This window comes from Polypterus senegalus, chromosome 1 (genome assembly GCF_016835505.1).
Source record: "Polypterus senegalus isolate Bchr_013 chromosome 1, ASM1683550v1, whole genome shotgun sequence".
In the NCBI taxonomy this organism is placed as follows: Eukaryota; Metazoa; Chordata; class Cladistia; order Polypteriformes; family Polypteridae; genus Polypterus; species Polypterus senegalus.
The window spans coordinates 181,322,362-181,338,292 of NC_053154.1; the positions used below are offsets into that span (position 1 = coordinate 181,322,362).

A 15,931-nucleotide genomic window follows, 5' to 3' on the forward strand; every position below is an offset into this window, starting at 1 on the left:
CAAAGTTTCGCGGCGAACACTAAGCTCAAGGCCCCCAGCCAGTAGTACAGTATATGGGACAACAGCAGGGCTGAAATCTTCGTATAATGTTATTTTTGGAGTAAAACGTATTGCTTGTGGCAAAGTGTGAGTGTACGAAACGGTTATAGGAGTTTTTTTAAAAATGGACTGATGGGGTAAGTAATACATCACCATAAAAAGAAAGTACAGAACTTGTCGTCTTGCAAAGTAGATACGTGTGCGTTAACAATAACTTCATATTTCTCAATTAATGAATACAAGAGACGAGTTGGGAGTAACTCAAATAAGAAAAACGTAAATGCACTTTATGAACACTTAACATCCGCAGTTGTGTCTGTGTGATTGTTTTTTGGTAAATGTTCATAGTCACTTAGGTAGTCTTTTCACCAACACAAGATTTATGTTTTTAATAAAGGCAGCGCGGCGAAGTAATTTTTGTCCAGATTCTAGTTACGCTTCTAGTTACTACATGTTATAACTCTCCGAATATGCGTCGGTCAAAAGTACACTATATGACCATATGTGAAAGGAGGTACATACACTTTCCTGACGAAACACAACCCCTTTCTCAATAGTATTTAAAACCGTGTAGAAACTCCACACGACATATAAGTGTATAATCGTGATACGCGAAAAATGTGCCATCTTAATTTAAAGAACGTCCGTGGACTTGCAGTTGATACGCGCTTTTAGTGCTTTAAAAACGACTTAAGAGAAAAGCAATCACTGCTGTTCTTAAAGTAGAAAGTCAAACTCAGCCCCAGGGTGACAGTTTTGGATTTTATCTTCTACCTATGCCAACCAAACTGGATATTTTGATCATGTGGCATTTCTTAAGATCAGGTGGTTAAAATTTTTTATTTGGTAGTTGACAGATTATTTTTACTTAAAGTAAGTTACTGCCATCTGCTGTGTGGAGGGTGAAATGCTTTACTATCATCCCAGAATTTGATCTCGGACCGCTTTACTAAATACTGTACTGCACTTCCTAGTCTACGTGGGTCTGAGATTTCCCTACGTAATCCAATTAATGGTATAAGTGAGGGAGACCTCGGAGTCTGTCCAGACAACATCTGACCAAGGCAAGAACCAACTCTGTCTTAGGGGCGCCAGTCCATCGCAGGGCATACTGCGTCAGTTTGGAATCTGTAATTAAACGTACACGCCTTTGAAATGGGAAAGAAGTAAAGTTGTATAATAAATATTTACCATGTTATCCATAATCGTCTTATTGAAGAAAATTGTTAAAAGTTGAGGTTTTATTTGAGCCCCAGTTATAGTGTTTTTAATTCCATCCTGTACATTTATAACTTGAAAGTAAACCTTCCTTAAGGAAAATCATTTTGAAATTGATTTTAAATTTTCATATACCTAATTAAACAACATAACCTGGTGTTAGTCATTGTGACTACTAATTTATAAAGTTTAAAAGAAAAATATTGGATCAATTAATCATGGCCTGTTTTCCTAAGTGGTACTGTACTGTTCAACAGGAAGCATACCATTTTCCTAAGTTTCATTAAATAGTTAAGAATTTTTTTTAGACTTCATACATATGCAGTGCTTGAAATGGAACCACATTACTGGTGGTACTTCATTTTTGAAGATACAGCAATGTTGAATCACAGGGTGGATACCTATAAAGATTTCTAAAGAGATGCCAGTGCTTACTGGCACACTAATAAAACATGCTGGGATAGTGATACTTACATTGTTGCAATACAATGACAGGTGATCAAAGTTTCCCCACAAAGATTTTTGAAAAGTTGCTGGTACTCAATAGTACACTTCGAAAACGTGCCAACGTGGTACTCTACAACAATATCCATTGCGCATTCTGGGCTTTGGGTCTCCTGTGAAGTTTTCACATCAAGATTTCTGAAAAGGTGCCAGTACTCTATGTTGAAAGTAGAAGAGGTACCAGTACTGTGAATTGGTGAAAACTGGCCCACTTCAAGTACTATGTACAGTATATGTTTAAACATTTCACATATTGAATCTTCTTCAGGAGAACAACAACATTTCTTTAAATAGAACATTTTCATATACAAAATATAGCTTTACAAAAGGTTAAAGAAATAGTTACAAGAAAAGAAAAATAAATTAAAATTAGATAAAAAAATAATAGTGAATAAATTAAAAAAATCATTATGCACTTAGCATACAATATATAATAACTAGAAAAGTACAGTGCTTATATATAGTGTCTTGTTTTTTTAAGCCTTCTAAAGATAAATCTGATGATGAGGTCAGATGGCAAGAAAAACAAAACCAAAATCCGCAGGGGTTTGAAGGCCAAAAGACCATCCAGCGCCCTCTGGGAATTCTACATAGCGTACGTGTATTTAAGTCCTTCATTGTTGTTTTTTTAGGCTTCACCTTAGAAGATTCAATGCATTGGGTTTCATGGATAGTTAGGGTATCTGTTTTCATTTTAGCATAACAGGCTGCTGCACAGTTTTTGGTCAGGTGGTGGTGCAGCAAACTGCCACCACAAAGAAACCAGAAAAGAAAGGAGGTAAATGTGGACATTAATAATGATTGCAAATACAGTAGATAAAGAATATAATTATATGCATGTAGGGTCTTTTTGGAGTAGAATTAAAATGTAGCTATGTAAATTGCAAATTAAAAAAGGTGTTTTTTTTTAAATGACCCATGGTGTTAGCCTGGTGTATTACTATGTGTTATTTGTATTTTATTTGTTTGTTTAATGATAATTTATAATTAATGTTAATCTTCCTAAAACAAATTACCAAAATAATCAAATATTCATATTACATTTTATAATACCGTCCACTAATTATATTCTTCAAATACTTTTTCACTTTTAGATACTGATGTCTTTGACATTTTTCTTTACTACACATAGTAACTGAAAAACTGCTGTGGCTATTATTCTGTCTATCATCTTTTGTTGCAGGTTTTTGTATTAATAAATATTCCAAAACAATCACTTTTTAATTAAAGTTCTTGATGAATTTCATGTTTTATATATTCAGTTTTGTAATGTTAGAAATACACTGTGTTGTTTATTTTAGAATTTTATCATAGTCTTTAGCTCATATGTCTGTTTAATTTTATTAAGGCTTTCTTGTAATGGGGGCAGAACGGTGGCGCAGTGGCAGCGCTGCTGCCTCGCCATAAAGAGACCTGGGCTCGCTTCCCAGGTCCTCCCTGCGTGGAGTTTGCATGTTTTCCCCGTGTCTGCATGGGTTTCCTCCGGGTGCTTCGGTTTCCTTCCACAGTCCAAAGACACGCAGGTTAGGTGAATTGGCGATCCTAATTTGTCCCTAGTGTGTGCTTGGTGTGTGTGCCCTGCAGTGGGCTGGCGCCCTGACTGGGATTTGTTCCTGCCTTATGCCCTGTGTTGGCTGGGATTGGCTCCAGCAGACCCCCGTGACCCTGTGTTAGGATATAGTGGGTTGGAGAATGACTGACTGACTGACTTTCTCAGATTGTCCATTCCCTTCTGAATCAAGAACTCATCCTTTGACTGCTCCTGTTTTAACAGTTAACATCATAGTTCCTCCTTTATGTGTTGAAGAAAATGGATATAGCTTTAAAATATATTTTGAAAATAAGTAAATAAAAAAGTGATCAAATCAATAGAAATATTCTTTTCTTTAATGTAAAACACATCTTTATTTTTCTTAGAAAGTAGATAATACAAATTTTGGCAGACTGACCTACCAGAATTTGAACAGCTCATGTAAATAATTAAAACCAATTACATTCCAGATTCTCCATCTGATTACATAATTAACACAAAAGCTTGCAGCTATAATGATTCCCCTGGGATTAGGCTTGAAAAACAGTTGTTGTGAGGATATAACTTCAGGCACTGTTGTTAACTTTTTTTTTTGTGAATATATGCTCATTAATATACAGCTCCCTTGATATGGCCCTCTCTTTCTGTGCATGATGTGACTTGCTACGTATGCAGTATATGTACAGCACAATGATGTATTTCCTTGGGTTACATTTAGGGTTAGATGAGATACCACATAGCCTGGCTCATTTTGGGTTTGATTGACTCAAAGTAATGATAGCTAGTGTTGTGTTTAGAACTTTCTCCTGCCTTTTTAACTGACAACAGTAGCTCAAGTCATAACCTTTCTGAGTCTGGGAAAAAGTATATGTATCTGTGTACTTAATATTTCCAAATCCCTGTACAGTATTCCCTGTAGGTGAAAACCAGTAGGATATTTAAGATTGAAAATCATGACATTTTTCCATTTTGTGATGGTTTACGAGATATGCAGCTCATTACAGTACATGGTGTCTCATGTTAGAGGTGCATGTGCCCATTCCGTTCAGAATTATCTCAATTTATTAACTTTCACTAATGATATTTGTTAAGACAAATATACAATAAATTTTGCAACCTTTTACTGTAACCCTTGTTTCAAAGCAGTCCCCAGACTGATGTTACATTTTGTTACTTTGATAGTTTGACCTCTTTTGTAATTCTTTTTGGATAAAAGCGTCTAAGTGTATACATGTAATTTAAATTTTTATGCATATTCATTTAAAACGTTTGGTGAAGGTCTCTGAAAAAAGTACTAACAACTGGTTTAACTAAGCTACTCATTAAAATTGTGGACTGTAGCTGTCATGATTCTGAAGTTGTAATTTTTGTAAAAAAAAAATTTACCTTAATTTTTTTCTGTATTGTGTGTGGATTCAGACCTTGCTTTCAAAATGACATTATTATTTTTAATTTTTTTTAATTATTTGATTTTTGTTTTGTGGTGTTGTTCTTTTTTCAGGATGCCATTCCAGGTTGGTCACGTGTTGTTGCGATTGTCATGGCTTTAGACGTCTGCTGTCTTTTGGACTAACTATGGTAGTGGTTGATGTGTTCAGTTTCCCTTGGCGGATAAATCTTTTTTAAAAAATAAATATTGAGTCTTTAGTGGTATTTGGCACTGCAAGAAAAAGTTCTTATTTTCAGATTTTTTTTTGCATGTACTCTATGTTTGTCCTTGACTTTTTACTATTGTTTTGCCTTTTTTATTTGTAATGTTCAGTATTTTTTCTCATCCTGGCTCCTGGTCTTTTATTTTCGTTTCTAACACTTGCATTAATCCTTGGGTTGTACATGTCTTTAGCATATGCTGTATGAAACTACAGTAAACTACAAAGGCTTTCATATAAGCATGTTATGTGGTGTAAGTAAATTTTCCACAAGAAACCATTCTAGCTTGTTGTACATGAACGCAGTTAGGTCTTAAAGTAATAACCAAGCTGTTGTTAGATTTATTCAATTTTTATTTTAAAATTCTGTACAATTTAACTTAATAATGTAACTGTTCTTTCAGAATAAAGAAGTAAAATTTATAACATTGTGTGATGTAAGCTCAGAAATAAAAATACAAAGTTTGTAGTTGCTTTGAGAATATGGAGATATATTCAATTAATTTTTCTATAATACTCCTCATTGTGGTCCAGAGTACTATAACAGATTTGCCGCTATAATGTACTGTAAATTGTACTAGTTACTTACATACAAATGCAGATTAGACAAATTTTACAGTAAAACAGTGCAGCGTGGTAATACTTGTTTGCATTTATATAGCGCTTTTCTCATTACTCAAAGCGCTCAGCAATTGCAGGTTAGGGGCCTTGCTCAAGGGCCCAAAAGAGCAAAGTGCCCTTTTGGCATTTACGGGATTCGAACCAGCAACCTTCCGATTGCCAGTGCAGATCCCTAGCCTCAGAGCCACCACTCCGGTTTCCTCCCACAGTCCAAAAACATGCAGGTTAGGTGCATTGGCGATCCCTAGTGTGTGCTTGGTGTGTGTGTGTGTGCACCCTGCAGTGGGCTGGCGCCCTGCCCGGGGTTTGTTTCCTGCCTTGCACCCTGTGTTGGCTGGGATTGGCACCAGCAGACCCCCATGACACTGTAGTTAGGATATAGTGGGTTGGATAATGGATGGATGGATGAGTTCAGAGCAGAGTAGAGGAGAGGAAACCATAAATTCCTCCTGATGGCATTCCATGAGAAAATAAATCTTTTTGTGGGGCCAGGATTGGTTATAATAGACTTAGTATATAGTGACCTTGGCCAACTAGCCATCCACCCCTTCCTAGGAAGTAGGGCTGTCATTTTAGCTAGAAATTAAGGTTCACATTTTCAGATTAAAAAGGAAAGTGAACTTTCAAATATATTCAAAAATTGCTTAAATATCATAGATGCCACATGTATGTTTGTCATGTGTAACCTTTAAATATTTAAATATTTTTTTATTATTACTTTTTTTGCTTGTGGTGTGTCCTTAAATCAGGACATGTTCATGACTCAAGCAGAGTTCTGAAACTTGAAAACAAATGTGACATGATGAAAAAAAAAAGTAGATTGCAAAAAAAATGCAAACAATATCACTTGTGATTTAATTGTGATTGTAAACACAATTTAATAATTAAAAAAAAAGCTTTTGGATAATGGGTTAGGTATGCTGCACCAGATTTATTTTAATAATTCTCGGCACGGCATGCCATCTAAGTGTTGTGGGATAGCATAGGACATTAGTAAACAGACTGGCCTAAACCCAGTTTGGATCCCCTTGTTTTTCCTTTTGTAGTACATGCAAATATTATATTCTGGGTGCTTCATTTTATTTATTTTTTTGTATATACACTGTTATCACGGTATTATTGATATTATTACTTGTTCTCATGGTGCGTTAGTGTAAAGAATTGAGTGCATATAAATTGTGCACTATTGCTTTAAAGACATGTGAAGACTTAAATGAATGTGATACTTGTAAACACAGCTCTTCACAAACATGGGTTTCTTAGTGCGCAGATAGTGACAAGATGAAAAAGAAAGCAGAGCTGGGGACACCTTGAATTGCCTATAGTACACATAATAAACCAAGACAAAATTTCTTGTACTTCTTTTAGCTCTAGGATGTCAGAGGAAGTGTTACTACCCATTTCTCTTTTAATAACTGAAGCACTCTGAGGTTATATGTTTCACAAGTGGAAAAAGTTAATTATTTTAAATATGGCTTTTTTCATGGTAATTTAGAAAAATTCTGCAAAAATAAGTTTGAGGGTTTATCAGGAAACTACTTTGTTACCAAACAAAACAAAGCAAAGTTTTACAGTAAAGCACAAGAAACTTGGACATTAGTTAAGTTGTGCAGGGCATGGCTTTATAATTTGCACCTTGGAAAACCAGCTCACTGGTACTGTATGGGTGGGACAAGTCAAAGAGTAATATGTGAGACTAAACCAAAATGATTTTCTCTTCCCACCCACCACCCCCCAGGTTGCAGCAAAAATGTAATGTACGTGATCTGAACATAAATATTTTAAATTATGATTAAGTCGATAATCTCAGATACAGGAGTGAATTGGAAAAGAATAAGAAGCAGAATGAATTTCAAAAATATGTTCTTAGTTCTAATGTAGATCTGCAAGCAGAGCTGTTAGGTAGAAAAAAAATATGTCCTAAAATGCATTGAGAAGGTGTTTATTTAAGAATCTGAAGTTTGATTGTGAAAGTGATGTGTAAAAACAGATCAGTAAAATACGGCAATATTGCAGAGCATGTCAATGCAGAAATTAGTGGGAGGTAAAGAAAACAATTGTTTTACATTCGCATATGAATTATTGGCTTTGAATTAGTTATTTTTGTATTACATTCAAATTATCTTCTGATAGTGACTTTCAAAATGACAGCCCTGTTTGACATTCTACAATATTATATACAGTTAAGATTATGCTGGGCTGTCTAAAAAGAAAAATAGTAAATCCTTTCTTCCTTGGATACCAAGGCTCCTATATCCCTAGTGATTTGTTTCTTCATAATCAGGAATAGAAGTTGGCAGTATAACTGTGGCACCAATTGCCAGGTTAGTAACAGTTTCTAATTTTTGTCATGCTTATATTTATGTTCAAATGACTAACAAATAAAGATGCCGTGTGAAGCAACTGTAACCATATAATACCAAGTAATGGGTCTTCAGTCTGGATTTAAATACCAAGACTGATGGAGCATCTTTTACGAACAGATGGAACATTCTATAGCTATGGGGCCATACACATCAAAGTAATTTTTTAGTGTCTTACCTGGACAGTGATTCTAAGGAATATTTTAGGTTTATATAGTCAATTTCTAATAGGCCTGCTGGTACCATTATTCACACATGAGTGCAGTCTGTTGCACCTGTGACATTTAGAATGCCTAAAGAACATTATCAGTGACACTAATTGAACTTTGGGTATGAGTAAATGCATTTTACATGGTTTAAATTACCAGCAGCTTCAAAAAAATTCCCTGTGATTGCATGAATGTTATAAAGGCCAGAAAACACTATAAAATATCACAGAACTATTTTTGTGCAAGGAATACTTTGTAAATCTCATTAGGTACCAATACCTTTCTAGATTCTCTACTTCATCAACAATGTACAGAACTATGCCAGTTGCACAGCAGAGTAATCTGATGCAACCTGTCACATATTTGGGTGGTGAACTGCATTGGCTTCCACTACATACATATAATGTTATTTTGTGAGTGTCAATATTTCTCATAGGGACAGTTGTTGGGGAAATGCCAATAAGTCTGTCCTGTCCTTTAACAGTCTTTGTACTGTTGGCATAAAAGCAAAATCTCCAATCCATCTTTCCTTATTATTCAGATTTTAAAGGGTTGGGCACACCATGGATGATCTTTTAGGGTTATTGAGAAGAAACCGACTTTTTATATACTTAATTTAGCCACAAAGATTCGTCAGTATGAATATCAGACTGTAATTTAAGTTTCTGAGTGTTTTTTACTGGCATATTTTCAATTACAATACATTTTTGATATCTCACCAGTGTAAAAAAGTAATATGAAGCATAATAAAAGTCATAAGAAAGGGGTCCTGAAGGGTACATGGGAGTTTGCCCAACCAGTCTACATGGGTTTTGTGGGCTTGGAAAAGGTGTTCGACTGTGTCCCTCGGGGAATCCTGTGGGGGTTGCTCCGGGAGAATGGGGTGCCAGACCTCCTGATAAGGGCTGTTCGGTCCCTGTGCAACTGATATCGGAGCTTGGTCTGCATTGCTGGAAGTAAAATGCATTTCCGGTGAGAGTTGGACTCCGCCAGGGCTGCCCTTTGTCTCTGATTCTGTTCATAACTTTTATGGACAGAATTTCTAGGCACAGCCAGGGCGTTGAGGGGGTCTGGTTTGGTGGGCTCAGGATTGGGTCACTGCTTTTTGCAGATGATGTTGTCCTGTTTGCTTCATCAGGGCATGATCTTCAGCTCTTACTGGATCGGTTCTCAACCGAGTGTAAAGTGGCTGGTATGGGAATCGGCACCTCGAAATCCAAGACCATAATCCTCAGCCGGAAAAGGGTGGATTGCCCTCTTAGGGTTGGGAGCGAGATCCTTCCCCAAGTGGAGGAGTTCAAGTATCTTGGGGTCTTGTTCACGAGTGAGGGAAGAATGAAGTGGGAGATTGACAGGTGGATCGTTGCGTCGTCCTCGGTGATGCAGGCTCTGCATCATTCTGTTGTGGTGAAAAAGGAGCTGAGCTGAAAGGCAAAGCTCTCAATTTACCAGTCGATCTACGTTCCTACCCTCACCTATGGTCATGAGCTGTGGGTAGTGATCGAAAGAACGTGACCGCTAATACAAGCGGCTGAAATGAGTTTTCTCCGCAGGGTGTCTGGGCTATCCCTTAAAGATAGGGTGAGAAGCTCAGTCATCTGGTAGGAGCTCAGAGTACAGCCACTGCTCCTCTGCATCAAGAGGAGTCAGATGAGGTGGCTTCGGCATCTGATCATGATGCCTCCTGGACGCTTCACTGGTGAGGTGTTCCAGGCATGTCTAACTGGGAGGAGGCCTTGGGGAAGACCCAGGACACGCTGGAGGGACTATGCCTCTCGGTTGGCTTGGGAATGCCTCTGGATTCCCCTAGAAGAGCTAGTAGAATTGGCCAGGGAGAAGGAAGTCAGGGCATCTCTGCTCAAGCTGCTGCCCCCACGACCTGATCTTGGATAAGTGGAAGAGGATGGATGAATGGAGGTCATAAGAAAGTAATTATTGAGTTTTAAAGTAGAATATATTAAATACACAAACAGATGTTCCAGAAAAGTTTTACTCTTCATTATTAGACAATAAAGCTACAAATATTGACATGACATGTATCAAAAATGAAAAGGCTACATTCTGAATTATTTGTGCTGGTCATCTAAAAGCCCTATAATAGCATGAGCTCTCACCTCAATAGGATTTTCAAGGAACGTTACACACCATAGTTGATCCAAAAAGATCTTGAAGTGTGGCATTTTTTTTTTACATTGCAGTAGATATCCATCCATCCATCCATCCTCTTCCACTTATCCGAGGTCGGGTCGCTGGGGCAGCAGCTTAAGCAGAGAGGCCCAGACTTCCCTCCCCGCCACTTCTTCCAGCTCTTCCGGAGAATCCCAAAGCTCCCAGGCCAGCCGGGAGACATAGTCCCTCCAGCGTGTCCTGGGTCTTCCCCGGGCCTCCTCCCGTTGGACGTGCCGGAACACCTCACCAGGGAGGCGCCCAGGAGGCATCCTGATCAGATGCCCGAGCCACCTCATCTGACTCCTCTCGATGCGGAGGAGCAGTGGCTCTACTCTGAGCCCCTCCCGGATGACTGAGCTTCTCACCCTATCTTTAAGGGAAAGCCCAGACACCCTGCGGAGGAAACTCATTTCAGCCGCTTGTATTCGGATCTCGCTCTTTCGTCACTACCCATAGCTCATGACCATAGGTGAGGGTAGGAGCGTAGATCGACTGGTAAATTGAGAGCCTTGCCTTACGGCTCAGCTCCTTTTTCACCACGACAGACCGATGCAGAGCCCGCATCCCTGCGGATGCGGCACCGATCCGCCTGTCGATCTCACGCTCCATTCTTCCCTCACTCGTGAACAAGACCCCGAGATACTTGAACTCCTCCACTTGGGGCAGGATCTCTCCCCCAACCCTGAGAGGGCACTCCACCCTTTTCCGCTGAGGACCATGCTCGGATTTGAGGTGCTGATTCTCATCCCAGCCGCTTCACACTCAGCTGCGAACCGATCCAGAGAGAGCTGAAGATCACGGCCTGATGAAGCAAACAGGACAACATCATCTGCAAAAGCAGTGACCCAATCCTGAGTCCACCAAACCGACCCCTTCAACACCCTGGTTGCGCTTAGAAATTCTGTCCATAAAAGTTATGAACAGAATCGGTGACAAAGGGCAGCCCTGGCGGAGTCCAACTCTCACTGGAAACGGGCTCGACTTACTGCCGCAATGCGGACCAAGCTCTGACACCGTTGTACAGAGACCAACAGCTCTTATCAGGGGTCCGTACCCCATACTCCCGAGCACCCCCACAGGATTCCCCGAGGGACACGGTCAATGCCTTTCCAAGTCCACAAAACACATGTAGACCGGTCGGGCAAACTCCCATGCACCCTCCAGGACTCTGCTAAGGGTGAAGAGCTGGTCCACTGTTCCGCACCAGGACTAAAACCACACTGTTCCTCCTGAATCCGAGGTTCACTATCCGACGGACCCTCCTCTCCAGAACCCCGAATAGACTTTTCCAGGGAGGCTGAGGAGTGTGATCCCTCTATAGTTGGAACACACCCTCCGTCCCCTTTTAAAGAGGGGACCACCACCCCGGTCTGCCAATCCAGAGGCACTGTCCCGATGTCCATGCGATGTTGCAGAGACGTGTCAACCAAGACAGTCCTACAACATCCAGAGCCTTAAGGAACTCCGGGCGATCTCATCCACCCCGGGCCCTGCCACCAAGGAGTTTTTGACCACCTCGGTGACTTCAGTCCCAGAGATGGGAGAGCCCACCTCAGAGTCCCCAGGCTCTGCTTCCTCATTGGAAGGCATGTTAGTGGGATTGAGGAGGTCTTCAAGTACTCCTCCCACCACCCACAACGCCCGAAGTCGAGGTCAGCAGCGCACCATCCCCACCATATACGGTGTTGACACTGCACTGCTTCCCTCCTGAGACGCCGGACGGTGGACCAGAATCTCCTCGGCCGTCCAAAGTCGCTCTCCATGGCCTCCAAACTCCTCCCATGCCCGAAGTTTTGCCTCAGCAACAACCGGCCGCTTCGCTTGGCCTGCCGGTACCTATCAGCTGCCTCCAGAGACCCACAGGACAAAAAGTCCTATAGGACTCCTTCTTCAGCTTGACGGCATCCCTCACGCCGTGTCCACCAACGGGTTCGGGATTGCCGCCACGACAGGCACCACCACCTTGCGGCCACAGCTCCGTCAGCCGCCTCAACAATAGAGGCACGGAACATGGCCCATTCGACTCAATGTCCCCACCTCCCTCGGGACGGGTTGAAGTTCTGCCGGAGGTGGGAGTTGAAGCTACTTCTGACAGGGGACTCTGCCAGCCGCTCCCAGCAGACCCTCACAACACGCTTGGGCCTACCAGGTCTGACCGCATCTTCCCCACCATCGAAGCCAACTCACCACCAGGTGGTGATCAGTTGACAGCTCCGCCCCTCTCTTCACCCGAAAGTGTCCAAGACATATGGCCGCAAGTCCACGACACCACCACAAAGTCGATCATCGACCTGAGGCCTAGGGTGTCCTGGTGCCAAGTGCACATATGAACACCCTTATGCTTGAACATGGTGTTCGTTATGGACAATCCATGACGAGCACAGAAGTCCAATAACAAAACACCGCCGGGTTCAGATCGGGGCCATTCCTCCCAATCACGCCTTCCAGGTCTCACTGTCATTGCCCACGTGAGCATTGAAGTCTCCCAGCAAAACGAGGGAATCCCCAGAAGGTATGCCCTCTAGCAACCCTCCAGAGACTCCAAAAGGGTGGATACTCCAAACTGCTGTTCGCATATGCACAAACAACAGTCAGGACCCTTCCCCACCCGGCGGAGGGAGGCCACCCTCTCGTCCACCGGGGTAAACCCCAATGCACAGGTTTCAAGTCGGGGGGCAATAAGTATGCCTACACCTGCTCGGCGCTCTCACCGGGGCAACTCCAGAGTGGTAGAGAGTCCAGCCCCTCTCAAGGAGATTGGTTCCAGAGTCCAAGCTGTGCGTCGAGGTGAGTCCGACTATATCTAGCCGAACCTCTCACCTCGCACTAGCTCAGGCTCCTTCCCTTCAGAGAGGTGACATTCCACGCCCCAAGAGCCAGTTTCTGTAGCCGAGGATCAGACCGCCAAGGTCCCTGCCTTCGGCCACCACCCAACTCACACTGCACCCAACCTCCTTGGCCCCTCCCATAGGTGGTGAGCCCATGGGGAGGAGGACCCACGTTACCTCTTCGGGCTGTGCCCGGCCACCAGGCGCTCGCCATCGAGCTCCACCTCCAGGCCTGGCTCCAGAGGGGGCCCGTGACCAGCGTCCGGCAAGGGAAAACGTTGTCCAAAGTTTTGCTCTTCATTGGAGGTTTGTTGAACCGCTCTTTGTCTCATCCCTCACCTAGGACCAGTTTGCCTTGGGTGGCCCTACCAGGTGCATAAAGCCCCGGACAACATAGCTCCTAGGATCATTGGGACACGCAAACCCCTCCACCACGATAAGGTGACGGTTCAAGGAGGAGCATTGCAGTAGATATTAACATGTAATTGTTACTTATTTTTGGTAGTTTGCTGACTTAGATTTGGTACTTTTAAAATCTTTTATTACTACTGTATTTTTTTTTATATTTTTCTTTTAATGTAAATTAATTCTTGGTGGTTTCAATGAACAACATATTTTGTAATGAACATGTCAGGTTAATATAAACAATAATGTATCTAAGAATGCAGCAATATTAGATGTGGTTTAAAAAAATCGTAGACAGTAATGCCGCTAACACCAGCTTCACCTTTAGGCTAACTAGGCAACATTCACACTGCTGCTTACTTCTAGATTTTTCACTCTTGTGTGACATCTTTGAATTATTTGAGCAGCAAAAATAACATTAAATCAGGACTGTTCAGAGCAGATTTGGACCACTTTCACATGGAAATCTACACTATTTTACTTCACTGTTTATGTGACCTCGATGGACATGGCACACCTTGATTGCATATTTTACCAAGTGAGCCATTGTCATAGGTAATTGAATATCTCCATCAACACTCTGTAATCATCAAGCTATTATTTTGCATCCAAATCATTCACGTTTTCCACCCACCAGTTTGTGCTCCTTTATGTCAGTAGATTTCCGTTTAGTGTGTACTGACATGACAGTGATAATTACATTGAAAGTAACAGCTACAGTTTTTCATTTTCTGTTTCTCTTGTTTGCAACCATCAGCAACAAATTTACAGACATATCAATCAGTCAATGAATATCAGTAGCATTTAGCAAGCAACTATAGGCAAGATACAATGCATTCCAATTTAAGATTACCATATTGAACTTTATTGAAACTAATGTTCTAATCAGTTTGGTAGGCAATTTTGCCACCATTATTTTGGTTAAAAAATAAGATACAATTCTGTAAAGATGGGCATTTTATATACATCAATCTAGCATATTCTAATATTCTAATATTATTTTAACATAATGTACAGGCGCCATTATTTTGTTCCTGCAAGCCTTGTAGTAAGGTTATCTAGGTTGGAGGTCCATCCTCATTAGAAGCTAGTTCCTGAGTGAATGCTGATTTTATTTTTTTGGACATGTGGTAGTCATATAGAAGGAGAGGTGGAAGAGTCAGAAATGATGCCAGGTATCTTCCATTTGCTTCTCCTTTATTCTAAAGAAATCAATGGAAATTGTATTAGTGGTTGTGTCATCCCCATACACTTCCCCCTTTGTTTCCCATCACCAAGATCTGTAAAGCACTCCACAACTTTGTGATATGACTGCATATACATATACGTGTGTGTGTGCACGCGGGTCTGTGTGTGTACTGTGTATATGCATTTATATAGCGATCCTTATTCAATTTGATGAATGTTTCAAATAATAATTATAATGAAAGTTATAATATTTTTACTTTAATGAGTTATTATTTATTGAATGTTGAAAATTCAGATTAGGTTTTTCATAATTGTGTGACAAATGCAAACTGCTTAAGTCATCTTATTAAAGTTATAACTGAGTAACAGATTTTGCACAAAATTTATAAGGTTTTAATTATTACATAGAGATGTGATATTTCACTGCTATATCAATATTATTTTTTCTGACTAAGTAATGAATTACGTATATGAAGTGTTCTTAAAGTAGTTTATTAAAAATTATGACAAAGCAAGTCTAAAAAATGTATATTCGGTAAACATTGGCCTTATAGAAGGGATCGTTCTAGCTTCTTTTTAAAGGCTACATAGGCTAAATAGCACTATTTAATTGCTAATAGCATCAGGACTTACTGGGTCACCCATGGACCCTGTAGTTTTCTTTTGAAGGCTTTCAGTCCAGTTTGTAGAGGATGATAGAATCTGAGGAATTTATTCATAATACCATTATATCAGTAACTCAATTCTTTGGCTAAAACATAATTATTTTTATCCTAGAAACACTGCCCTTCTTTGTCCTATTCCATGCATTAATATCTTTATGACTAGATTATTGCAGCCTAGTTTTGTATGAGCTACCAAAATACACATTCTTAAAAATGACATTTTGAATATATTGAAGTTTGGCACATACAAAATATTGAAAATATAATAGTGATACGATAAGAGTGTTATCTTGCCTCCAATATCTCACGTATTCCTAGGAAAATCACTATGTCTAACATAACAAGATATTTCTTAAGTGACCCTATCATATCTCATTGACCTATTCAGGTATATATGCCATTTTGTAGACATTGCTCTACTAATGCAATTCATTTTGAATTACCAAAATTGGATCCTGAGTGATGTAGCTTTCTTAGTGACTGCTTTAGTGCTGTTAAATAAAGAAATGGAAACTACTTCAGCTTTTTTAAATTCAATTTAA

The 15,931-nt window shown here is 40.3% G+C and overlaps 1 protein-coding gene across 2 annotated transcripts in view; it reads left to right on the forward strand.

Moving 5' to 3' along the window:
- Nucleotides 1-15,931, forward strand: part of pidd1 (p53-induced death domain protein 1) — a 66,001-nt gene continuing 50,070 nt past the window's right edge. Inside the window, exon 1 of one of the 2 annotated variants that reach the window (XM_039764037.1) lies at nucleotides 1-176. The gene's annotated coding sequence lies outside the window, so the exon portion shown is untranslated. Of the gene's footprint in view, nucleotides 177-2,265; nucleotides 2,357-15,931 lie in introns of those variants that run through there. The other variant, XM_039764047.1, reaches the window with a different exon arrangement.